The 25,710-nt window shown below is 39.4% G+C and overlaps 1 protein-coding gene across 1 annotated transcript in view; it reads right to left on the reverse strand.

The window, feature by feature from the left end:
- INSC (INSC spindle orientation adaptor protein) overlaps positions 1–25,468 on the reverse strand; it is a 222,310-nt gene extending 196,842 nt beyond the window's left edge. Inside the window, exon 1 of the mRNA XM_054024946.1 lies at positions 25,214–25,468. The gene's annotated coding sequence lies outside the window, so the exon portion shown is untranslated. The remainder of the gene's footprint in view (positions 1–25,213) is intronic.
- Positions 25,469–25,710: the final 242 nt, after the last annotated feature.

Below are 25,710 nucleotides of genomic sequence, written 5' to 3' on the forward strand. Positions count from 1 at the left end.
CAGTGGGCTTAATCTGCAGCAAGGGAGATTCAGGTTAGATATTAGGAAAAACTTTCCAATGCTAAGGGTAAATAAATTCTGGGGTAGGCTTTGAAGGAGGTTGTGAAATCCCCATCATTGGAGGTTTTTAAAAACAGATTGGACAAACACTAGTCAGGAAAGGTCTAGGTTTATTTGGTCCTGCCTCAGCACAGGAGGCTGGAGTTGATGGTTTCTTGAGGTCCCTGCCTACATTTCTATGGTTCTATAACATGAACCCTCAGACCTTTGGGGTGCCAGGGCACAGTGATCTTATTACATTTGTACACTGACCTGTAAAATTAACATCCATAACCAAAGATCATCTCTTATTTAAAAATAAAAATAAAAAGCTAGTATTACTTAACCCATCCACAAAAGTAGAAAGCTGTATACGTTAAACGTTTAACGCTAGTTGTTCTCTTGTATGGCGTCAAGCAAAGTAAAGTGACTTTTGTACATCCCTAGTTAAGTCTGCTGGTAAAAGGCATAGGGATTTATAATCCTCTTGTGTATTTTATATTACATCTATTTTTGCTCCACTTCTTCCACATCTAAATCCATCTGTAAATGCCCTGAATTTCCCATTACTCTCAAACGATCAAGATCACAATACATCAGAAAGCAGACACTAATGAAACACCTCTCTCTGCTTTGGATGTGCCACGTACAGATTTTACATTGCCTGAAAAAATTAAACAATAAACTCATGACATAAGGGAAAGGCAGGGATTACTTTTTTTTGCTTTCAGATGCCACATATACATGTTCTAATTTTTATTCTCTGAAAATTCCATAAAGTCAAAGTGCAGATCAGAAAAAAATATTGCAGCATGTTCTTTCCTATTTGAGAACTCACAAAGGAGCAGCGGGCTGCAGTAATGGATCCAGCAAGCAGTTGGTCTGACTACAAACTTACTTACTCTAAGTTCAGCATTCAAGAATGCTGTTTAATTAGAGCAAAGGACTGGGCATCAGGAGTCCTGGTTTTTATCCCCAGCTGTGTTAGTGACTATGGGCACATCACTAAAACTGTTTTTGATCCAGTTGACCCATTTGGTACATAACCATCCTCACAGGAGTATATTAAGTTTTAATTAAATTTTTCCACATTCTGAGATCTCCAAATTGAAGGCACTTCAGAGGGTCAAATCCTTCACTCAGGCACAGGAGAATTTAGCCCAGGACAACAGTCACCATAAAAATGCCAATGTGTTTCCTAACACTCCCTGTGCTACAGTACCTGACATACCACAGTTATTTCCCCATTCTAAGTGTATGGATATAACTGGTAGGTCAGATACTGTGGTGAAGCAAGTGTTGGGAAATGTGGATTTTTTTAATGGATGCCACTACAGTTGCAAAGTATCAACAATACCTGGGTTATTCAAGAATGCTAATTAAGACCCACAGTAATCAAAGAGTTAAAAGATCGTGTTACTTCATTTGAAACATCAATGTGCTTTTGTTTCTATTACTAGGCGTGAAATACTATGGTCTCCATGTTTTAAAACCTGTAGAACCGAGATACGGAGAACTTCATATGTTCCTCCTTCTAAATAGTCCCTTTCCCCATTAGTTGGGTTGCAGGTGGTGTGATTTGAAAGAGAGGCAAGGGGAATGGACACTGAAACAAATTGTTCTGTTGGGGTGAGGTTGCCTGTAGCAGCTATTAGGGAAGCAGGCACTGCTTATGAAGGGTGGGGCTACATTGAAGTTTTTTGGGGTGGAGTTGTTTTTTAAGACAATGTGCTCTCACCTCATGGGAATGAGCGACGGGGATGGATCTCTTGATGATTACGTGGTCTGTCCATTCCCTCTGGGGCACCTGGTATTGGCCACTGTTGGAAGACAGGATACTGGGCTAGATGGACCTTTGGTCTGACCCAGTATGGCTGTTCTTATGCTCGTATTCCTCCGATGCCAAAATACATATACTTTGTCACAACCATAGGACCAGTTCTGTCACCGCAACCCAAAACCAGGTACAAGTCTTGTGAGTTAGGGTGGCAATATATGGTCTGTAATAAGTAATTTACTTAAAAACACTATTATTGATAACTACTCTTTGAATACAGTCTTTCACCTAGTTGTACATCCACCGGATAGTAATTTAATCTAGACTACATTTCCCTAGATTTCTTAGGAGAATTTCATGTGGGACTGGGTCAAAAGCCTTACTAAAATCAAGATATATCATGTCTACATTCCCACCCACCCCCCTTCATCCACTAGGCCAGTAACCCTCTCAAAGAAGAAAATTAGGTGCACCTCATCGCACTTGAGTACTTTTTCTGAGTTTTGCAGTTTAACATTTTTATATTTACATAGTGTATTTAATAGTTGATAAAATATAATAGTTGGTAAAACTTTTAAACTAATATAGTGCTGTATGTACAGTGTATTATTCCCTGCACACACACACACCATCCCCCTTTGTGGCCTCACCTCATTTTCTTCAGGCCAATTATCTATGTGCCCATTTCCTCCATTTAAGTTAGAAGACTGGGAGTTAATGTAATACAGTCAAAATTGGAAAGAACTTTCTAGCCTAGCTGATTATATTTCTAACAAAGAAAACTTGAGGCAGTGTGAAAATTCCTCATGTACAGGCCTTTTATCAGATTTTTCACCAGCCTATTCACTATTCTTATTATTCATTAAAAATGACCAAAAAAATTCTAGCTCTTAACTATTTTCCTGATACAATCCCTTCCTTCTCCACTCCTTCCGACTCACTGCGTTTGCTTTTATAAAAAGCGCTAGAAGTTTTCAGCCTTTTCTAAAATCAGTGTGTTGGCTGCTCATAGAGCCCTTTCATTACAAGATTACATAAATGGATGCTTGACTCAACAGTGATGCAAAACAATTTTCTAAAAGAACAATCTATTCATGTGATAATAATTGCCTCATTTATTTTCCATAGAAATAGATCTGATTAATGTTTCTATTTTCAAGCAGATTAGATTGTGGCCGGCCTTTGGTGAATGGTAGGTAATTTCACAGTGCTAAGTAATTTTTGTTTTGTTTTAAATACTCTTTATTTACTATTATTTTGTTACCCAATTTCATGCACTCAGGTCTTTAAAATGGCAAATAAAATTATAATAAAAACAGATACAAAAGCAACAATGTAAATTGTTTCACATCTTCTAATACTAACAAAGGTATCAAAGATTAAAGAGACGATAATTTTGAGGAGTAGTTTTGTGAGTAAAAAAATTTTAAATGTGGCCAGAACCCTCTAGAAACGGTGATTCTTCTCTTTTGGATATCACAGTGGGGAGAGGGGGTCATGACATTCCATTAGCAGGACTACAATCAAAAGAGAATATTTCTTATCTTATGCAGCTGGCTTTCTGGGTCATATTTCAGAAGTAGTTTGCACTGGTTTGTGTGCGAAAGTTCAGTAGCTGGCAGCACACAGATAGGTCGGGTGCACCTTGCATTTGTTACCAAATTAGTTCTATGTCAGCAAAGGACATGATGGAGCAGAGATTTAATGGCAGATGCCCATTTGTAATTGCAAAAATGTGCATTCCGTTGCAGTCTCTGCATTTGTGTACCGGTAGGAGTTTAAACACCTGGTTACATAAACAGCTGGGTACATGTTTTTGCACCTGGATCTCAGGCCTCCTTATTTCAAAGTGTGATCCTACATGTACAAATAGATTTGGAGACATGGATGCCATTCTCCCCAGCACATTACTGCTGTTCTCCATTCACAGAAAGCAACCAAACACAAAAGACACATACTGCCATAAAGGAATGCAATCCATCATTCTAGAGTAAAACTTTATGCTCCACTATAAAGATCTGCCAAGTACTGAATTTCTGCCCTCATGGTGGCAAGATGTAACAAAATAGTGTTGGGGGGGGGGGAGATTCTGATTTAAAAGAAAATTTCCATTTCTGAGCAAGATCAAGCCCTGTAATTTGCACTTTTCTGCATCAACCACCGCTGCTGTGCCCGGGAAATTCCCTTTCCATCTTAAAGGCAGGAATAGAAACATAACCGGCCCTCTCCAGGAGTGAACTGAAAGTTCCAGTGGGGCTCCACAGGAGTCCAGCTGGTGAAAGACCCTGAAGCTCAGGCTGACTCAGGCAATCGTCAGTAATACACTTTAAAGCATACTAAGCTAAACTGCCTATGGGCACTTTTACTGCACAGTAAGTGTCCATATGGTGAGTGATGTTTTTGTGAAGGCCAAGACTATAACAGGGTTCAAAAAAGAACTAGATACATTCATGAAGGATAGGTCCATCAATGGCTATTAGCCAGGATGGGCAGGGACAGTGTCCCAAGCCTCTGTTTGCCAGAAGCTGGGAGTGGGCAACAGGGGATGGATCACTTGATGTTTACCTGTTCTGTTCATTCCCTCTGGGGCACCTGGCACTGGTCACTGTCGGAGGACTGGATACTGGGCTAGATGGACCTTTGGTCTGACCCAGTATGGCCGTTCTTATATTCTTATGAGTTAGTGCAGAGTATCCAGTGGGCTGTAAATTCACACTCTAGCTTGCTGTGCACTGACTTCCCTGTGTAGACAAGCCCAAGTGCATACAACAATTGTGCCTGGTTGTTTTTTGTTGTTTTTTGGGGGAAGGAAGGTTGGTTTGTTTGATTTTTTGTTGGTTGGTTGGTTGGTTGGTTGGTTGGTTGTTGTTTTTTTGCAAGGGCAGAAGGAGCCTTCCAAAAGGGAGACCAGTCTTCAGCCCTTTTAAAACTTTAGTACTATATATCATAGTTATTGTATGAGCAAAGTAAGTGGACCACTATTTCCTAAAAATTAGGGCCTTTGTGACACATTGCCAGCTAACAATAAACCCAAAGTGATGGGTTTCTGTTTGATGCAAAACATGCATATGTGACAGCTTTGGGAAGCATTGCCAGCTCTTTATATTGCAAGTCTCACAATATTTGGGGATTGCCTTTAAAGCCTTAGCTCCTGAAATCATGCAATTATCTGAACATTACAGCTTTCATATTTTAAAAAAAAAAAGGTTCTAACCATTGTGGTAGTGCAGAAAAGCTGGAAAATAAACCCCCAAGGCAAACAGAAAGAACGGAGCCAATGTTTGTTTGGTTTTAGTCACATGATTTTTAAGTCTATCTCCTGATCATTTCAGGGGCCTGACTCACAATTGCTGAATGCTTGTGGTTAGAGTCATACAGTTTAAGGCCTGAAGGAACCACCAGATCATCTAGTCTGACTGCCTGTCTATCACAGGCTACTAAAACCACCCAGCAACCAAAATACTGAAGGTCTCAGTATCCATTGGTTCTGCCTAATAGTTTCATTATTGCAATCAGGCAGGATTTTAAAATGTCTATGAATCCTACTTTTCAACTGTTGAAGCCAATGGGACTACTTACATGTGTAAAATTAAGTGCGTGTGTGGATAGGGAGCTAATTTAGTACAAGAATGAGGTTTGCCAAGCAGAGAAGCCATGGAAAAGTATATGCTTCAGGTGATTCATGCACCAACTTTGTTTTCAATAAACTACTGGTTAACAACAACATAGCAGGCGAAGAAAGGGAGGATACTTAGAATCATAGAACCATAGGGTTAGAAGGGACCACAAGGGTCATCTACTCCAGTGGTTCTCAACCAGGGGTATGCAGAGGTCTCCCAGGAGGTACGTGAACTCATCTTATTTGCCTAGTTTTACAACAGGCTCTAGAGCCCTGCAGCAGGATTGGGGTCCCACAGGTCCTGCAGGACCCACTGCCATAACAGCGGGAGCAGGATGAAAATGTAATGAACAAAGCAGGAGTGGGTACTGTGGGATGGGACAGGAGTGGGATTAAAAAAATAGCCACAAACAGCATGAATGCCCCAGTCAGCAGCCACTGCTCTCCAGCTGCCCAGTTCTGAAGGCAGCGTCACCGCCAGCAGCAGTGCAGAAGTAAGGGTGGCGTGATATGGTATTGCCACCCTTACTTCTGTGCTGCTGCTCACAGTGGCTCTGCCTTCAGAGCTGGGGGGCCAGAGAGTTTTAAACTGAGGTGAAACTTAGGGTACGCAAGACAAATCAGACACCTGAAAGGTTTACAGTAGTCTGGAAAGGTTGAGAACCACTGATCTAGTCTACCCCGCTGCCAAGATGTAGGATTTTTTGTGTCTAAACCATCCAAGACAGATGGCTATTCAGCCTTCTTTTGAAAACCTCCAGTGAAGGAGCTTCCACAACCTCCCTAAGCAGCCTGTTCCATTGTCCGATGTTCTTACAGTTAGGAAGTTTTTCCTGAAATTTATTCTAAATCTCCTATGCTGTAGTTTGAACCAATTGCCTCTTGTCCTGCCCTCTGTCACAAGAGAGAACAACTTTTCTCCATCTTTTTTGGCAGCCTTTCAAGTATTTGGAGACCACTGTCATGTCCCGCCTTAATCTCCTTAAACATACACAGTTCCTTCAGCCTTTGCTCATATGACTTACATTCCATCCCTTTGATCATCTTTGTCACTCTCCTGTGAACCCTTTCCAGTTTCTCTACCTCCTTTCTATACATTGGTGAACAAAATTGGACACAGTACTCCAGCTGAGGTCTTACCAGCTCCAAGTAGAGGAGTCTGTCACTTCCCATGACTTGCATGCTATGTATCTGTTAATGCAACCCAAAATTGCATTTGCTTTTTATCCATTGCATTGCATTGTTGACTTATGTTGAGGTTGTGATCCACCACAACTCCCAGGTTCTTCTCAGCAGTGCTGTTGCCAAGCCAGTTATCCCCATTCTGTATTTTTGCATTTGGTTTTTCCTCTCTAAGTGTAGCACCTTACATTTGTCTTTGTTGAATTTCATTTTGTTCTCTATTGCCCAGTTCTCCGATTTATCAAGATCCCTTTGAATTTTAGCTCTATCCTCCAAACTGTTTGCAACCCCCCGCTAGCTTGTGTCATCTGCAAATTTGATCACTGTGCTCTCTATTTTATATCCAGATCATTAATAAAGATGTTATAAAATATAAATAAAATATAATGGAGATATCCCATCTCCTAGAACTGGAAGGGACCTTGAAAGGTCATCAAGTCCAGCCCCCTGCCTTCACTAGCAGGACCAAGTACTGATTTTGCCCCACATCCCCAAGTGGCGCCCTCAAGGATTGAACTCACAACCCTGGGTTTAGCAGGCCAATGCTCAAACCACTGAGCTATCCCTCCCCCCCAGTGTTAAATAACACTGGACTCAGAACGGATCCCTGTGGAACCCCACTTGAGACCTCCTTTCAATCTTGTATCATACTTGTTCCATGAGTCAAAATATGCATGGCAGGTTAAATTTTAGGCCTACCAGTCTTGATGGTGTTATTTAAAAAAAGAAAAAATATATATTACGAAGTGTTGCTTGTTTTAAACCCTCTTATCACAACTTTAGCCACAATTCAGAAAACCTTCATAGTCAAGACAGTTCTAACACTTATGCTTGAACATAAAGAACATGATTAACAGCTTTTGAAGTCAATGAGACTTCACCCACCCTCGGCTCTTAGTAGGTATGGATTGGAGTATACAGTTAAGTGCTTTCCTGAATCGGTGCCTCCAGAAGCAAAATCTGAGATATTACATTGTTTGATTTATGCAAAATAACTGGGAATCTCACAAAAACATCTCTTTCTCCCTCCATTCCAGGTTCTCCTCATAGTTCTGCATGTCTCATTGAAAAGACTGTGGTGAATCAAGACACCTGGCATTGCGTTTGAGTTTACTGACCAAACTGAAGGAAGAGAATAGCATGATTGTCCTCACTGCTCCTTAGCTGAGAAGCACTGGAAGTGGAGCTGTGCAAATAATCAATTTTTAGGGTCACTGGCTGAACTGAAAACAAAAATTTGTTTCAGATCAATTGGAAAATATTTTTGCTTTTTCATCAAAACAAAAAATTTGTTTTGGGTCAAACAAAACGTGTTCTGATATCAGGCATTTTAACAGCTTTATTATAAGATAAGGAAATCTGGTAACACCATTCACAAAACAGGAGTCAGAAGAGGAGGAGCTCCCCTTATAATCTAGAGACCTAGTATTGGACCACTCATCTGAGATGTGGAAAACAAGGGCTCATGTCATTAGTCCACCTAATTCAATGCAGGGACTTTAACCTGGGATCTTTCACATTGTAGGTGAGTGCCCAAACCACAGAGCTACATGGCATTCTGGGTGACTTGCTCTAAATGTCTCCTGCTGAAACGGTTCCACTTTTTATAAGTAATTAAATATTCATAGTATCAGAGGGGTAGCCGTGTTAGTCTGGATCTGTAAAAAGCAACAGAGAGTCCTGTGGCACCTTTAAGACAAACAGATGTATTGTACAATACATCTGTTTGTCTTAAAGGTGCCACAGGACTCTCTGTTGCTTTTTAAATATTCATAGAAGCAGCCAAGTGAATTTACAGTCTTCTGCTTGACTGACAATGCAAGATCCCTTAGCTAACTTCATGTGCTCACATGAAATAGATTCCAGGTTTCTGTCTGAATTTTTTACAATCCATCTATTCTGTGTTTTGTTAAAATACACTAATAAACTAAGAAGCTATCTGACCACTGTACAAATTCCAAAAATTCTAAAGACAATTCAACTGGTCTCTAGATGTGCACCAGACCCTACAATTTTACTTGCCTAATTATTTGCATACATTACCCCAAATGGGAACATACACTTGCAATTTGTATGTGCAAATGTGGATTTTTGTGCATGGAAACATAATGGCAGGCACAACAGAAGGGAAATGTAATTTTTAACAGTGTACAACTCAGCTAAACCTGAACAGAATTTAATGGGACAAAGAAAAGGCATTTTTTTTACCCTACAGGCTTCTCTTCAGCCAAATTTCAAAAGCCAGCTTCAAACAATGGAGATGTGAGCACTTCTCAAAACAAAAAGGTTGTCAGAATCTTTTGTAATGGGAAATGTTAGGCAACCTGAATATGAGGGTTGCTGCCAGCTCCCTCTATAACATATGTATAATATCTAGAAACAATGGGGCCCTGATCCCCAATCAAGGACTCTAAATTCTACCATAATAGAAATAATAAATGGTATTTCCCATATTTATAATTTTAAATAGAAAGAATATTGCTAGCAGATGTAATATCCCTTACGCCAGAATGAACTTTTTTAATGCACTCATGGTAGTTACATTATTTCATATATAGTAAAAAGTGCCATATAGATACAGAGGTACTCCAACCATAATGGGATACATATAATACAGTGAGTGCATTTAAAAAGTTCATTTTGATTTAAGGCAGTGGTTCTCAACCAGGGAGGTCACAAGCAGGTTTCAGGGGGTCCGCCAAGCAGGACCAGTGTTAGACTTGCTGGGGTCCAGGGCAGAAAGCCAAAGTCCCACTGCATGGGGCTGAAGTCCGGGGCCCTAAGCAACTTAGCTTCACAGTGCCTGTGGCATGGGGTCCTGGGCAATTTCCTGGCTTGCTACCCCTTAACGCTGGCCCTGGCTTTTATATGCAGAAAACCAGTTGTTGTGGCACAGGTGGGCCATGGAGTTTTTATAGCATGTTGGGGGGTCTCCGAAAGAAAAAGGTTGAGAACCCCTGGTTTAAGGGATATTACATGTACTTTTACTACATATAAAACAATGTAAATAGATGTGCCATAGAAAGGGCTATAAATAAATGAATTATTTAAATAAAGAAGAGTAACTATTGGCACTCCACTATTTAGGTAAAAAAAAGCATATAATCTCTTGGCAAATTACAGTAATATGCAGCATATTGTATTGTATCTACTTGTGGAGGCTGAAATGCATACATTATAGGAAAACAGAAACAATGTTTTACTTTCCTATCTGGCAACTACCTCCAAGTCCATGGGGAGTGGGGCAGACTCAGTTTTATCTAAAGGTAATCATTGTAAATAGCTTTTGATCTCTGTGAGATACAGTGTATTGCCAAACATAAAGCAAAGAATTGTATCAAATTTGCCAATTAATTATTTTACTTATTTCCTATCATGCCTCCCAAATACACGATTACAAGGAGTTAGACCCAGGTTTACCTGTACCCCATAATATCCAGTGTTCTCTCAAATTATTGTGTTGATCATTTATTTATTTATGATAGTATTTAACAAACACTAATTCATGAAACTGAGTTTATAGAAAGTGTTATTTCTATTAAAGAAATTAATCCCATATCATGTTAAGCTTTTATTATTGTTTTTTCTTGTGTAACAAATTTTGGCTCTTTATCTCAGTCGTAGCCCACATTTGTGCTTCAGCAGGTTGAATACATGATTGTCCTGTAATTTTGTGCTGCAACTTACTAGTGGTACCCATTGGAGGCTGCATGGCTCAGTGGTAACAGGATGTGAAGCTTTCTGTAAGTGACAGGTTTATTTACAATGCAGGTCAATAGTAACCAAGTTAGTTACTATCCGATAACTATTTGGTGACCATGAAAGGAGTTGGTGGTTCCAGTCCCATTTCTAGGGAAAAGGCTGTCCAAATCATAGACTTACCAGTGTGTCTGGCACTAATTAACATATTTGGTGAGAGTCTCAGCACAGACTAAAGTGCTGAATGAACATGACAGCTCAGTAGCTGCCTCACCCCAAGGGGTAGTCCCTGCAGAGCAAGGCTGAGCATGGAAATGTTCTGGGTTCTGATACCTTCAAGGCCTTCTATGACCCATCTAGGTAAATTTGACCACCGGTAAGAATAGTTTAATGTGTAATATATGTTTTAACTTAAGTGTCCCTTTAAAAGTCAGTAACATTTATAGTATACTGTACTAGACACTGTTCTTTTAAAAATAACTTTTAGAGTCAACATATCCAGATTACGAATGTACTTTAGTTAGAGCAGAAACTACATTAGGAGCATGCACTGAAACACTACCAAGAATAAAGATTTGCCCCGATCCTCCAAGCTCAGCACACAATTGGAAAAAAAGGAGTAGGCTGGGGGAAGGGGATATATGCTCCTGATTCTGGGGCCAGCAAAGCACTGGGCCTGATCTCTGATGTAAATTAGAGTAGCCTCATGACTCCCCTAATTCACACCCAGTTGCTTATTGCTCTGAAGGGTTGGTCTGGGAGCTGAAAATCCTGTAGTGCAAACCTCACTTGAAGGGAGGATTCTGCTTGCTGGGGGGGTGGGGGAGGTTTGGAAATCCTCAGTGGTATAGGAGCACTATAGAGGCTTCCTCTTCCTCCAATCTTTGCACAGGGGATGTGACCAAAGTATCCTGGGGTTCTAGTGGTCCCCAGTTGCCACAACAGACAGGCAACCAGTGCAACATGAAGTAGCCCTGAGGCTGCTCTACTTCACATCGGGGCTTGTCTGATGCCAGCACAAATTAGCCACAGAATCAGAGGAAGATCCAGTGATTAATTTTGTTCCAGGGTTTACCAGGGCTGAGCCCCTGCACCTCTAGGCATGGCAGTTCATAGCCTGGCACCTCTGGGTTTGCCGCATCAGTTATGAAAGTAAAAAAATTGCATGAGCCATGGCAACCAAATTGCTTGAACTCCCGCACCTCTTTCATTACAAATTAAGCACTGAGAAGAGTGGTATAAAAGTGGCTTAAAACCACCTTTGCATGGCACCTCACCCTGTGAGGAGCGCTGCTCTGGTGCAGCTGAAAAGCTGGCCCAAACTGATTACCAAGTAGAGTTGATATAAAAGTAAAACATCCTTTAGCCTCATTCATATTAAACATTAAGTCTTATCTTTTTCTAGAAAAAAAAAAGCTTAAAATACTCAATTATGACACTCTATTATAAAGTTTGTGGTGTTTCCAGGTATCATTTTCATATATAAAATCATAAATAAAATACAATGTAAGATGCTGTATTAAAACCATGAATGATGATAATTTCTGTCCACAAAGCATCTTTCACCCAGAAGAACCCCAAAGCACTTTGCAAACGTATTTATAAATGGAATCTACCAATTAAATGCAGCCATTTGTCTGACATCACAAAATACGACAAGTGAAGTAGTAAATATATGTAACAGACTACAAAGAAAAATACAAAATACACAGGCCGATCCTGCTGACCACGAAGTCCATGGCAAAACTCCCATTGACCAGTGGTAGCAAGATTGGGCCCTACATTAACAGTCTACAGTTCAACTTAATAATCTTGCATTCTTTATATCTTCCTCTGCCGTTTCTTTTGGAACAGAAATTCACAGTTTGTCTCTTATATACTGTATCACTTATCTTATTAGTGGAAACACAAGAAACTTCATTACAACTAGACCCTATTCTGTTACTCTGATCATATTTCAGTACAACTGATACATAAAAAAAGAGAAAAGTCTTACATAAGTCTTCATTCAAGACACTAAAATCTGCAGCTTCAAATCCATTTTATCCACTCTCAGTCACATAAAAGTAAAACATTTTGCCTAGAAGAATAATGAGGATGGTAGAAAAAGACAATGTTTTCTACCAGTCCATTTAACAAATGAAACGTTTACTTTCTGCTTGGCGTAAAGTGACAGCAGTCTTATTAGACCTGATACCGATCCTCCCTAGAGGATTTCAGTGAACAAGTCACACAGGTTGAGGTCAATATAGCAAATGAATTAAATGAAGAGAGGCTGGAAACAGACAGAAATTAGAAACAGAAATTAATTAAAACCAACAAAACATAAAAAGTAAAAGTATTCCCAATGAAAGCCTTGCCTGGGAAATATAACATTTAATAAAATATTAAACTGCTTTGAAATTGTTTCAAGTTGTTTTGGGGCTCAAGTGTGTGCAGATTTGAATCTGAACCTTTCAAAGTTGGCCTCTCTTCACAAGCACAACATGCCACAAATATTGCATACTGTATAACTCCTGTAAATGCTCAACTTGTGCTATGTTACTGCTTGACTTGCTATTAGGTAAACATCATGTTTGTATTTGTTGCATTTAAAGGTGAAATAAGCCAGTGACTTTTGTACAATAGGGAAATCAATATGCTCATACTGCAATGTGATATTCTCTTATTTTTTACAAAATCAAAACTAGATTATCAAAAAAAAGGTTAACACAGTTGCATGCTAAGCTAGGATGGGGTGAATTTTAATTAACACTCCCCAGAAGCCACATGTTGCTGGGTGGAGACAGTTTCTCAGCTTGCCTATACTGTCTTAAATTACCTTATTAGCCTTTAAAGGTCTCAGTAAGAACACAGCATTGGAGGTATGAGAGAATCAATTTTCCCAGGTTTTGTCAAGACTAGAGCTTGAAGTCCTGCTTGTATGTGTCAATTAACTTGAGTTAACAAACTCAACTGTAAATGTTAGGTCTAGAAATTCCACAGACATTTGCGGTTTACCCTAAACTGAGTAGTGATGCATATCTGTACACTTCCCCATGTGGGATTATTGGTCAAAAGGGCAGAAACTAATGAGTCCTGTCCCAGAAGATCATAGAAATGTAGGACTGGAAGGGAACTCGACAGATCATCTAGTGCAGTCTCCTGCACTGAGGCAGGACTAAGTATTATCTAGATCATCACTGACAGGTGTTTATCTAACCTGTTCTTAAAAACCTCCATGACAGATATTCCACAACCTCCCTAGGTAATTTGCTCCAGTGCTTAACTGCCCTCACAGTTGGGAGGTTTTTCCTAATGTCTAACCTACATCTGCAATTTAAGGCCATTACTTCTTGTCCTTTCCTCAGTGGATAAGGAAAATAACTTGTCACCCTCCTCTTCAAAACAACTTTTTACATACCGCCTCCAGTCTTCTCTTCCCAAGACTAAACAAACCCAGTTTTTTCAACTTACCTGTTTTCTACAACTTAAATCATTTTTGTTGTACTCCTCTGGACCTTCTCCATTTTGCCCACATCTTTCCTGAAGTGTGGTGGCCAGAACTGGGCACAGTATTCCAGCTGAAGCCTTATCAGGGTTTGGCAAAGTGAAGACTTCTTGTGTCTTGCTTACAACACTTCTACTAACCATCCTGGAATAACGTTTGCTTTTTTCCCCCAACAGCATTACATTGTTGACTCATATTTGGTTTGTGATCCAACCATAACCCTAGATCCTTTTGTGCAGTACTCCTTCCTAGGCAGTCATTTCTCATTTTCTATTTGTGCAATTGATTGTTCCTTCTTAAGTGTAGTACTTTGCATTTGTCCTTATTGAATTTCATCCTATTTATTTCAGACCCTTTCTTCAGTTTGTCAAGGTCATTTCAAATTCTAATCCCGTCCTCCAAATCACTTGTAATCCCTCCCAGCTTGCTATCATCCACATATTTTATAAGTGTATTCTCTCATTATCCAAATCATTTATGAAAATATTGAAAAGAACCAGACCCAGGACAGAACTCTGTGGGACCTCACTCAATATGCCCTTCCAGTTTGACTATGAACCATTAATAACTACTCTGAGTATAGTTTTCCAACCAGTTGTTCACCCATCTTATAGTAGTTTTGTCTAGGCTATATTTTCCTAATTTACTTATGAGAAAGTCATTTTCAGGACCTTGTTCCTCTGAATGCAAGGGAAAAGTCTAATGACCACAGATAGGAACCAGATTTCAGGAGCATAAAGCTATCATGATGCACATAAGGTGAGCATCATAGAACATTTCAGCCATGTGGCAAAGCCAGCCTGCCTATGGAATAGCCTACATACTCAAATGGTCTAATTCGTGGTATTTTTAGAGTTTACTTTTACTTTTAAACAGCAGCATAAATATATTTATATGTATGAACTCTGACTGCATTCTATTTAAGGGGTTGAATATTTGTGTCTCTTACAGGCATGTTATCAAGAAGAGAATCTATTTATTGTTGGTAGATCTGCTTGACCCCATGAGTTAGGCAGACAGGTATGTGTATAAAACTCATCCCAAGCAGATATTACATCATTGTCTCATTCCAAGACAAGACAAGTTCAACCTTAGCAATCCTGGACAGCTTCAGGTTGTAGCAGATGGTCAAAAAACAAATGGACATGGTACCAAGGCATCTGCAGGAAGAGTCTGTGACAAGTATTCTACTGTTTGCATTTCAAGAGAGCTGAATAGTAACTGAAATAGCCATGCTAGAATTTGCATCAAACTCAGGAGCCCTTTGATAATCTGTTATTCTCTGAATATATGAGTCCCATTCCAACCCCCTTATGGCCAAGGACCTATAAAGCACCAGAGCAACTCACTTCAGTGATTATTAGCGCTAATGGTCCTGTTAAATTAATGCTGACCTGTTACTATGACTACGAGAACCAACACAAAGCCAAATAATGAGGAAAATTTGAATGTCATTTCTGCTCTCTAATGAAAATTTGGATATAGAATTCCCCCTTCTCACCCATTCACTGTCATCCTAGCTGAAAAGCCAACTGTAGCTAAATGAATAGAGTCTCTTTGCAGAACTCACAGGGCGGGATTCACAGTAAATTTCCCAGAGAACCTAATATATCCAGAAATCCATTATACAATGTTAAGCTGACATTCCATGATCTACAAGCAATCGTGACGCCAATAGTTGGATACAAAGATACAATATGTTTATTAGGTATTTTCAAAACAATATTTTCCGTCACCGTGAACTGTGATGACCAGTTTTGTGAAGGTTGCTACATATTAAATCATTCATATTGATTTTCACTTTTTTTTAATAATCTTCCTGTGTTAAGACAAAGACGTCTCCCCACTGCAGCTAACACCAGATTCTCAGAGACAGCAGCTTCAGTCTAGTTGCCACTTACCTTGATTTCTTTTCACCAATGTCTGTGGTAGGCCTCTAGCATGTATACTTGAAAACCTTCAAAGCCTAAGATGCCAGAATTCTGTTTGTCCTATGGGAGACTGGCAGGACAAGCCTAAGAGATCTACCAAGTGAAACACTGCACAGGAAGGTAGGAGGGTGGTCATGTACCACAAGGCTAGAATGCACAGATAGGTGTGCAACAGATACATGGATTGGACACTGAATGCAGTGTAGTGGTCACATTGAAGCTACATCTCATGAAGGTTGGCAGAGGTTTGGAGGTGAATGATGTAGTTATTGTGTGTGAGAAGTAATGATAGAGGATACTGACAGCACCATATTTATCTCCTTGTGTCACTGCCTTTCTTATATTGCATGAGCCAGGTAAGACTGGCAGCTATCTGTTCAAGTAAGTGCCCTAAGCCAGTGGTTCTCAATCAAGGGTACACAGTGGTCTTCCGGGGGGTACAACAAATCATCTAGATATTTGCCTAGTTTTACAACAGGCTACGTAAAAAGCACTAGCGAAGTCAGTACAAACTAAAATTTCATACAGACAATGATATGTTTATACTGCTATATATATTATACACTGAAATGTAAGTACAGTATTTATATTCTAATCAATTTATTTTAAAATTATATGGTAAAAATGAGAAAATAAGCAATTTCTCAGTAATAGTGTGCTGTGACAGTTATGTATTTTTATATCTGATTTTGTAAGCAAGTAGTTTTTAAGAGAGATGAAATTTGAGGTATGCAAGACAAATTTGAGGTATACAAGACTTCTGCAAGGGGTACAGTAGTCTGGAAAGGTTGAGAGCCACTGCCCTAAGCATTCTGAAGTGCATGATTGACTGTACACTAGCCAACAGCTTCTCTATTTGGTTATCCATCCAGCCAAGTGTCCACAGCTATTGCAGCGTTCAGTTTGGAAAATCTAGATACCATTTTGGACTCCATAATGTTCATGTTCTCCCTCGTGTTTTTAAGTTGTCACACTAGGCAGCCTTGCAGATTAAGATTTTCCTAAACCAGTCTGTACACTGTCCCAGTCATGAGAGAGTCTGTTGTGAAAGTCACCGAAAGAATCATTAGTAGGGAGCATCAAAAGTGCAAGTCCCTATGGGGAAAGCCAAAGTATGGAATATTGAATGCACAATCTGAGAAAATGAACTCTAACCAGTGGGCTAACCAATGGCTAGATAGTAAAGACAAGCCACATTTAATATCTACAGAAGAAACAATAGAAATACACTTCCACATCAACATCCCTCTAATGATGCAACCAGCAGACCTTGAAGCCACTGACCATTGTACAGTAGCTCCATATCCAGATGCCATTCCAAGAATAGGGAAACCATGATAGTTATTTTAAGATACAGTGCATTGTATGAGAAACGACTGTAAGCATCACATTATATTTTCTCTGAGGTCTGTAAAACATACCTTTACCAATACAGACCTCAGATTCATAGATTTGTAGATTCTAGGACTGGAAGGGGCCTCGAGAGGTCATCAAGTCCAGTCCCCTGCCCTCATGGCAGGACCAAATACTGTCTAGACCAGGGGTAGGCAACCTATGGCACGCGTGCCGCCTTCGGCACGCGAGCTGATTTTCAGTGGCACTCATAGTGCCCAGGTCCTGGCCACCGGTCCGGGGGGCGCTGCATTTTAATTTAATTTTAAATGAACCTTCTTAAACATTTTAAAAAATGTATTTACTTTACATACAACAATAGTTTAGTTATATATTATAGACTTATAGAAAGAGACCTTCTAAAAACGTTAAAATGTATTACTGGCACGCGAAACCTTAAATTAGAGTGAATAAATGAAGACTCGGCACACCACTTCTGAAAGGTTGCCGAACCCTGGTCTAGACCACCCCTGATAGACATTCCACAACCTCCCTAGGCAATTTATTCCAGTGTTTAGCCACCATGACAGTTAGGAACTTTTTCCTAATGTCCAACCTAAATCTCCCTTGCTGCAGTTTAAGCCCATTGCTTCTTGTTCTATCCTTAGAGGCTAAGGTGAACAAGTTTTCTCCCTCCTCCTTATGACACCCTTTTAGATACCTGAAAACTGCTATCATGTCCCCTCTCAGTCTTCTCTTTTCCAAACTAAACAAACCCAATTATTTCAGCCTTCCTTCATAGGTCATGTTTTCAAGACCTCTAATCATTCTTGTTGCTCTTCTCTGGACCCTCTCCAATTTCTCCACATCTTTCTTGAAATGCAGTGCCCAGAACTGGACACAATATTCCAGTTGAGGCCTAACCAGTGCAGAGTAGAGCGGAAGAATGACTTCTCGTGTCTTGCTCAGAACATACCTGTTAATGCATTCCAGAATCATGTTTGCTTTTTTTGCAACAGCATCACACTGTTGACTCATATTTAGCTTGTGGTCCACTATAACCCCTAGATCCCTTTCTGCCGTACTCCTTCCTAGACAGTTCTGTATGTGTGAAACTGATTTTTCCTTCCTAAGTGGAGCACTTTGCATTTGTCTTTGTTAAACTTCATCCTGTTTACCTCAGACCATTTCTCCAATTTGTCCAGATCATTTTGAATTATGACCCTGTCCTCCAAAGCAGTTGCAATCCCTCCCAGTTTGGTATCATCTGCAAACTTAATAAGTGTACTTTCTATGCCAATATCTAAGTCGTTAATGAAGATATTGAACAGAGTCGGTCCTAAAACAGACCCCTGCGAAACCCCACTTGTTATGCCTTTCCAGCAGGATTGAGAACCATTAATAACAACTCTCTGAGTATAGTTATTCAGCCAGTTATGCACCCACCTTATAGTAGCCCCATCTAAATTGTATTTGCCTAGTTTATCGATAAGAATATCATGTGAGACCGTATCAAATGTCTTACTAAAGTCTAGGTATGCCACATCCACAGCTTCTCCCTTATCCACAAGACTTGTTATCCTATCAAAGAAAGCTATCAGTTTTGTTTGACACGATTTGTTCTTTACAAATCCATGCTGGCTATTCCCTATCACCTTACCACCTTACAAGTGGTTGCAGATTATTTCCTTAATTACTTGCTCCATTATCTTATTTTTTACCCCTTTTAGCCTAACCCAGAGACTCTCAACACTTCCGTCTCCTATGTCCATTTCCAAGTCCAAGTGTGTACATTTTTAATATATAAGGCACTACCTCCTCCCTTTTTCCCGTCTATCCTTCCTGAGCAAGCTGTACCCATCCACACCAACATTCCAATCATGTGTATTATCCCACCAAGTTTCAGTGATGCCAACAATGTAATAGTTGTATTTATTTATTAGCACTTCCAGTTCTTCCTGCTTATTACCCACACTTCTCACATTTGTATATAGGCATCTAAGATACTGGTTTGATCTTGCCTCCAAGTTTTGCCCTGACCCTCCTTTCTCTCTGCCATTATAGCCCACACTCCCTCTTGTTTCTGACCCATCTCCCCCCCCCCTCCCCCCAGCTACTGTGTCCTGATTATATTTTGGAAAAAGCTTAATCCTAGAAGAAGTGCTACCATTTTTTAGAAAGTTTAGGCCTCAGAAGCTTTCCCAACATAAGGATCATGGTTATGTTCTGTGCCTGCCTGTATGTGTATTGTTCTAACAATGTCTCCTTGCAGACAATAATCCAAAACTCACCATAAGAAGCTGATTTAACCATAAGAAGCTGATGACCAGCATATTAAGGTAAGGTAGAAGAGTGAAGGAAGATCTGTTCCAGGGCCTGGACTTTGCAAATTCCTAATTCAATTGCTGGACTAGTTAAAATACTCAAAAGGAAGTTATGAGAAATGTTTCTTAAAAGTGTCCATGCTCTAAAGGCCTGATCCAATACCCATTGACTTTAATAGTCTTCGGGCCAAGTCCTGAATGCCCAAGATGCAGAATGAGGTTTTTCTTAAAGTTTTCTGCAAATCTCTGGTTCTACTAGGAGCTTCTATGGTTTAATCAGAGAAAGTTTTATTAATTGGTTCTTCCCAGCCCCAACAGCCATTCATCCCCATACAGAGTTTTGCTCTCACCGCTGTTCTATGCCAGAGGGAAGGAAAAAAGCTACTCCCCTGACTAATTCTGACCCTGGACCTGAAGGTGCAGAGTTAATTTTGACAATCTGTTATAGGCTTGTTTAGAGACTTCTGATCCACTACAGTCTATTTACACATTAAACCCAAGGGGTACCAACATCTCCATCTTTAACCTCACCTCCGTCCAGACACACATGTAAAGACCAAGGATAATCTAGCCGTCTGGTATTTTCCGAAGCTTGTATTTTCATTTTATTGCCTTATTTAAACAATATGTTCCAGATCCTGAGCACGTGTACATCAGTACAACTCCACTGACTTCACTAGCACTGTACCAATTTACACTACCTGAGGATTTGGCCCTATAAAAGCCTCCATATATTTCTCCTATTTCCAATCAATTTCTTCTCTTAGTGGCATTTACCAATTGTGATGTTTTGATGACTGATTATTATCATAATTTCACTGTGCAGCATCCTGAATGCTTTGGCAGGGAAGAACTTATTATTAAGTATGGCACAATTTGAGCTAGTGACATGGATTTCAGTTCAGTGTTCTGTAGATGCTAGAGTGAGTGACATGCTATGCTAGGAATGTCTCTTTTGAGCCAAATCATGTCCCGTTTAGAGCTCCATCTTCTCAAACACACTGGGGACGAGGCTCTGGAATTAAGCATGTTTATAGTACATTTTTAAAACCCTGGAAATCATCAGTTAAGTAATTTGTCTCATCGCATACCTCAGTTGTTTCTAAGAGATAAACACAGAAATATGTGCCTCTTACATGCAGAGCTGGCTCCAGGCACCAGCTTAACAAGCAGGTGCTTGGGGCGGCCAAGGGAGAGGGGCGGCACCTGCGGCAATTCGGGGGCGGCAGGTCCCTCACTCCCTCTAGGAGCGAAGGACCTGCCGCCGAACTGCCGCTGCCGATCGTGGGTGCTAATATTTTTTTTTGTTGTTGCTTGGGGCGGCAGAAATGCTGGAGCCGGCCCTGCTTACATGTGTTTCAGTTTCTTCACCTTAGTTTTACTACCTGGCTTTTACATAAGCAGAGGAGAAGTTACGCTCAAGCACATAACCAGATACAGTACCAGTTGCCACATGTAACCATGGAAACCTACAAAGGAATGTCTTCAAACAGTCACAGAATGTGCTGTTAATCATTTCAAATAAGCTAGAATCTCAGTTCCACTTCTGCTAACAAAAAAACCCACACAGGATACCAAGGAATAAGCATTTGTTTGGGATATTTTTCCCTCATTAGAACATTACATCTACATTAGAACTTTTCTGAATCACTGACGGCAATATTTCCTTTCCTTAAAACCATCTATTTCCAACCACAATTAACTCATTCCAGATACTCAAGAGTAAGTAGTAAATCATTTCATGAAAGTTTGAAGTGTCCAGTTACAAAACTAAGATTTATGAATCATATCATTTATGGTATACTCATCAATAAAGATGTCAATAAGGTCCAGGCATTTTAGGATAAGATAGGTGGGTTAGTATAACTTTGTATAATCACCTGAAAAACAGACCCATGATTTGATAAGGTTGAAATAAGACACCAACACTTTGCATTTCTATAGCTCATTCAAAGAGTTCATTACTAAATTAAGCCTCACAACTTCCATTTCACATAATTATTACTCTCCTTTTACAGAGATGCACAGAGTTATTTACTTCATGTATAACAGTCACCAGCAGGGCAGAGAACAGGAACCAGAATTCCTCACTCCCAGACCAAATCCAAACCAGCCACATTCAGAACCCAAATCCAACTTTTTCAGCTAGTTCACCAGATACTTTTTTTCATCATGATATTGTGATGCAAACAGGCCAGCACAGAAGGGCCATGCATTTCAAAGGCCCATCCCCAAAGCATATAAGAAAGACTGAATTTGCAAAACTTTGTGGGCAAAAACATAAACTTGTCAATTTTCCAGATTCATCTATGCTCATTTAAACCCCCACTGATTATATTTTGAGCAATATTCTGGGTTTGGATATATCCATGTTGAAGACAGTGAGAGACATGCATGTTTAACCAATGGCACTGTCTGGCTTTATACGCTTATGAAGTAGTGCTGCAGTAGAGAGAGGCTTGCAAACAGCTGAGACATAAGTCTGAAAGCCGAGCAGGTCCACTCAGTTCTATCCACATATAAATGAGTTCGTTTGAATAAGATAAAAACCAACACAAGTCTCTCCTTACAATAGATCTCCACTGGGTTTGAATGAATATGGAGTAAAAATTATTATGAAGTCATCAGGAGGTTTACCTCAGGAGCTGGACCCACATCATTACCACAAAACAGGTAATATATATGCCATAAAATAGATCATATGTTTACAAATGCTGTAAATAGAGCATTATTCTATCATACAAGTGATTACAAGTACTTCCAAGTTTATCCATGCCCTTACCCCAAAAATGTATACTGAATGCCTGATTATCTCTGGCCTTGACATGGGTGCACAGTGGTGGAGAAAAGATAAAAAGGCATCTGCCATTCCCTGTACAAGGGATAATCACATTGAACCTCAGGGGAAACAGATCTCTTCCCTTCATGAATGCCCGGCGCTCAGGATGTATTGGTTAAAGTGGCAGGGTGGGCCATGCCCTCCCTACCATCACCATACACACCAATATTGCTGGCTGGGCATGGCTAGTAGAATAAGGTGCGCCATCCTTCTGCCCTGGGGAGCTCTGGGAGAGATTTTACCTCCTTAGGTATAATCCATTCTCAAACTTCCCCAAAGGTAGTGCAGTTCTGCTCCCCTCCCCCTACACACACCCACTGCAGGACAGTGACGAAATGCCACAGTTTGACTCTATAAGAATATTAGCACCTTAACTATCCTAGAAAATAACTGAAGAGGTTTAAGCTTGAAGGGACACACTTTGCAGAATTTTTCTGGAAGTCTTGTTGCCAATCGAAAGTTATTCTTCATTCCTGTTCAAGTGCTATTTGGAAAAGCAGAACAGAGAGGCAAGGCAAAGGTATTTTACACCACCTTTATGCTTCCTGGGAGCCACTCTAACTTGCATCTGGCTACCTATGGCTGTTCCAGATGCCAGAATAGCCAGAGAATAGTAGGCTTCTAGCCATGCTCCCTTTTCAACAGGAACAGCTCCTATGAATGGGGGGTACCAAGGGGCAATAACACAGTGCCACCTGGTAGTATCTGAGGATTCCCCATGCATCAGGGGAATTCTTTATGAGCCAGTTCTATATATTTTATGGCTCCTTTGTGCTGGCAGAGCCACAAAGGGACTATAGGAGAATGAAGAATTGGGTCCATTCACTACACTTTAGTGCTTAAGTGCCTGAACAAAAATGTGACAAAGAGAAAGCTGAAGAAATTTGAGTGGGGGGCATTCACACTAATATAATTAGTTATGCCAGGTGGCAAATTCAGAATGCCCTGCCTTCCAAAACCCTATTTATTCTCAGTCCCGAGGAATGCATGTTTTCACTTTACTTACCTAGTAAATACTTAGGCTTGTAGATGATTCCTATACAGGCAAATTTATGGGAAAAAAATTTCTGTCACTATATTATCTTGTATGTGCTTTCTATGCAATATTCATCAAGCCCATTTTATATCCCGTTTCTCCACCAGAGTTCTCTACTATGTACCAAGCATGTCATTTTTAGCATTCACATGGGTGAATGAAAAGTAAAAATTCACGGCAATGGTTGTAAAAAAAATCAAAGACTGAGCAAGCTGACCATTTGATTTTTCATTGAAATAAAATGTGCCAATGGAAGTTCTGCACCATGTTACTTAATATTGTCTTCAGAACATAGCACCTCATCATTCAGCTTTATCTTGGGACAATATTCGCATTCAACCTTACCTTATACAATGCTACCACATGTGAAAAGCCATACAGCAAAAAATATATATAAAAGAGCAAAACAAAACTTAGAATTCAAAGTAATAAGAACAGATTAAAAATATATATAAAATCTATACAACTGAAATGGAGCATCATGTCATGTACTATTCATTCAGTCCTTCTGAGCGCCATAAAAAATGTAGTTTCTTTTTACAGGTGCAACACGATTCCATTCCCCCAACAAGATGTGTAAAACTTTCAGTTAGACTTTCAGTATGAAAAATAAAATTAAATATCAAAGGAACAGGCACACAGCCTGATCCTGAAAAGACTTTACAAGTGAGTAACTTCACTTACGTGGATAGTCCGTTGATTCTAGTGGGACTAGTCATGCATGCTTAACCATATTCATAAGTCTTTTAAAGATCAGGCCCCAAAACTGCATTTAAAACTATTTTATTGCAAAAAAAATAAAACCTTTTCTCTTATTATTCTAGTGCCTAATGACCTTGGCTCGAATCTGTGTGCCTCAGTTAGCTAAAAAAAAAAAGTAAATAATAAGGCTGTTTTCGTAGGCTGTAAGAATGTCTCCAGCTCAGGAGGCTCTCAGTACTAAGGCATTTCCCAACCCCATCTGGAGTTGAACCACATTAAACAAAAAAATATAAAGCTAGATATTGCATTACTGTTTTTTTCATTCTGTAAGTCTGTGGAAACTGCCACATATACAACTAAGGAAAAGTATTCATCCTAGTAATAGCTTTCCCTTTCTAATAGGAAATATTTTCATCACTGTATGCAAATTTTATAAATATAAACATAAGAACCAGATCCTCAGCGAGTATCGACTTCAGAGATATAACACTGTACACAAGTTGAGGATCTGACTCACAATATATTATAAACTGATGATATATACACATATGATGAATAAGATACAAATGTAGGAATACAAATCTTGTGCAAAGGAGAAAAAAGAAATCTTATGGAGTGATTCACTAGTAAATATCTACTTTTCTAATTTATACTTAGAGCTTATTAAAATTCTGGTGCTTAATGTAGTGGAAGTTTCTCTGATAGAAAGAAACAGTTAAATTAACTAAATTCTATTTTTCAATAGCATTACATTTAACATACTGATTGCTATTAAATCCCCAACAACAATTATTGTAGTCCAGACAACTCAGAAGGCTATCAACAAATACTTTTATGGCACAATAATTGTTTACTTTAGTTTTCATCAAGTGGATACAAACCAATACAAATTTCTGTTTGTTTCACTTAAATTGCCATTTATCTGTTTTGCTTCTTATGGTCCCACAAAACTTAGTGGGAAGCTGATAATCCACTGTACAGCACTGAAGGGAGGAATCTGATGTACTGTAACTGAAGTTTTCATAAGAAGTTTATGTACTGTATATTTAAACTCAGCTATGTATTAACTTTATTTTTCTAAACAGTGAAAGACTACACATTATAGTTATAGGGTGAACACTAAAACAATTCTAAGACTGCCTAGGCAAACAGTAGAGTTTTATTTCCCTACTAAAATTGTACACAAAAAGAGTAGAAAGTGCTACTTCAATACTTCAAATCAAAGCCAAAAAAGTTAACTCACCAATTTGAGATAGTATATTCAGTAAATCGGATGAACGGCAGAGGTTTTTTTGTTTTGTTTTTTTCCCAGAAAACAAAAGTTGCAGAAGAAACAGGCAAAAATAACCAAACTACTGCAAACTAGTGTAAATCCTCTCTCTCTCACTCCCTCCATTCATCTACTTAAATACTGCTAAAGACTAAGAGGACGTTAAAAAAATTGCTCTCAGCAAAGACTACATCCTCTTGTCAGTCAAATGCTGCATAGTTTCAGCTAGGCATCCATCCAAAAAGATGTGGAATTATTCTATTTTTGTCTCCCATTGCAGTGGAAAGATTTTTACAGATTTGTGGTGAGGAATTAATTTTTATAGTGGTCAGCTAGTGGGGGAAATGTAATTAAAGACCCTGTTAAACTTAAGTCTGCCCAAAGAGGAGGAGCTGAATACATTTGGAGATAAATAATACCCTTACTACATTAAAGTCTGACACAGAAGTACAATAAAAACTTTCACCCAA

The sequence above is a fragment of the Malaclemys terrapin genome, chromosome 4 (genome assembly GCF_027887155.1).
Source record: "Malaclemys terrapin pileata isolate rMalTer1 chromosome 4, rMalTer1.hap1, whole genome shotgun sequence".
NCBI classification, from domain to species: Eukaryota; Metazoa; Chordata; order Testudines; family Emydidae; genus Malaclemys; species Malaclemys terrapin.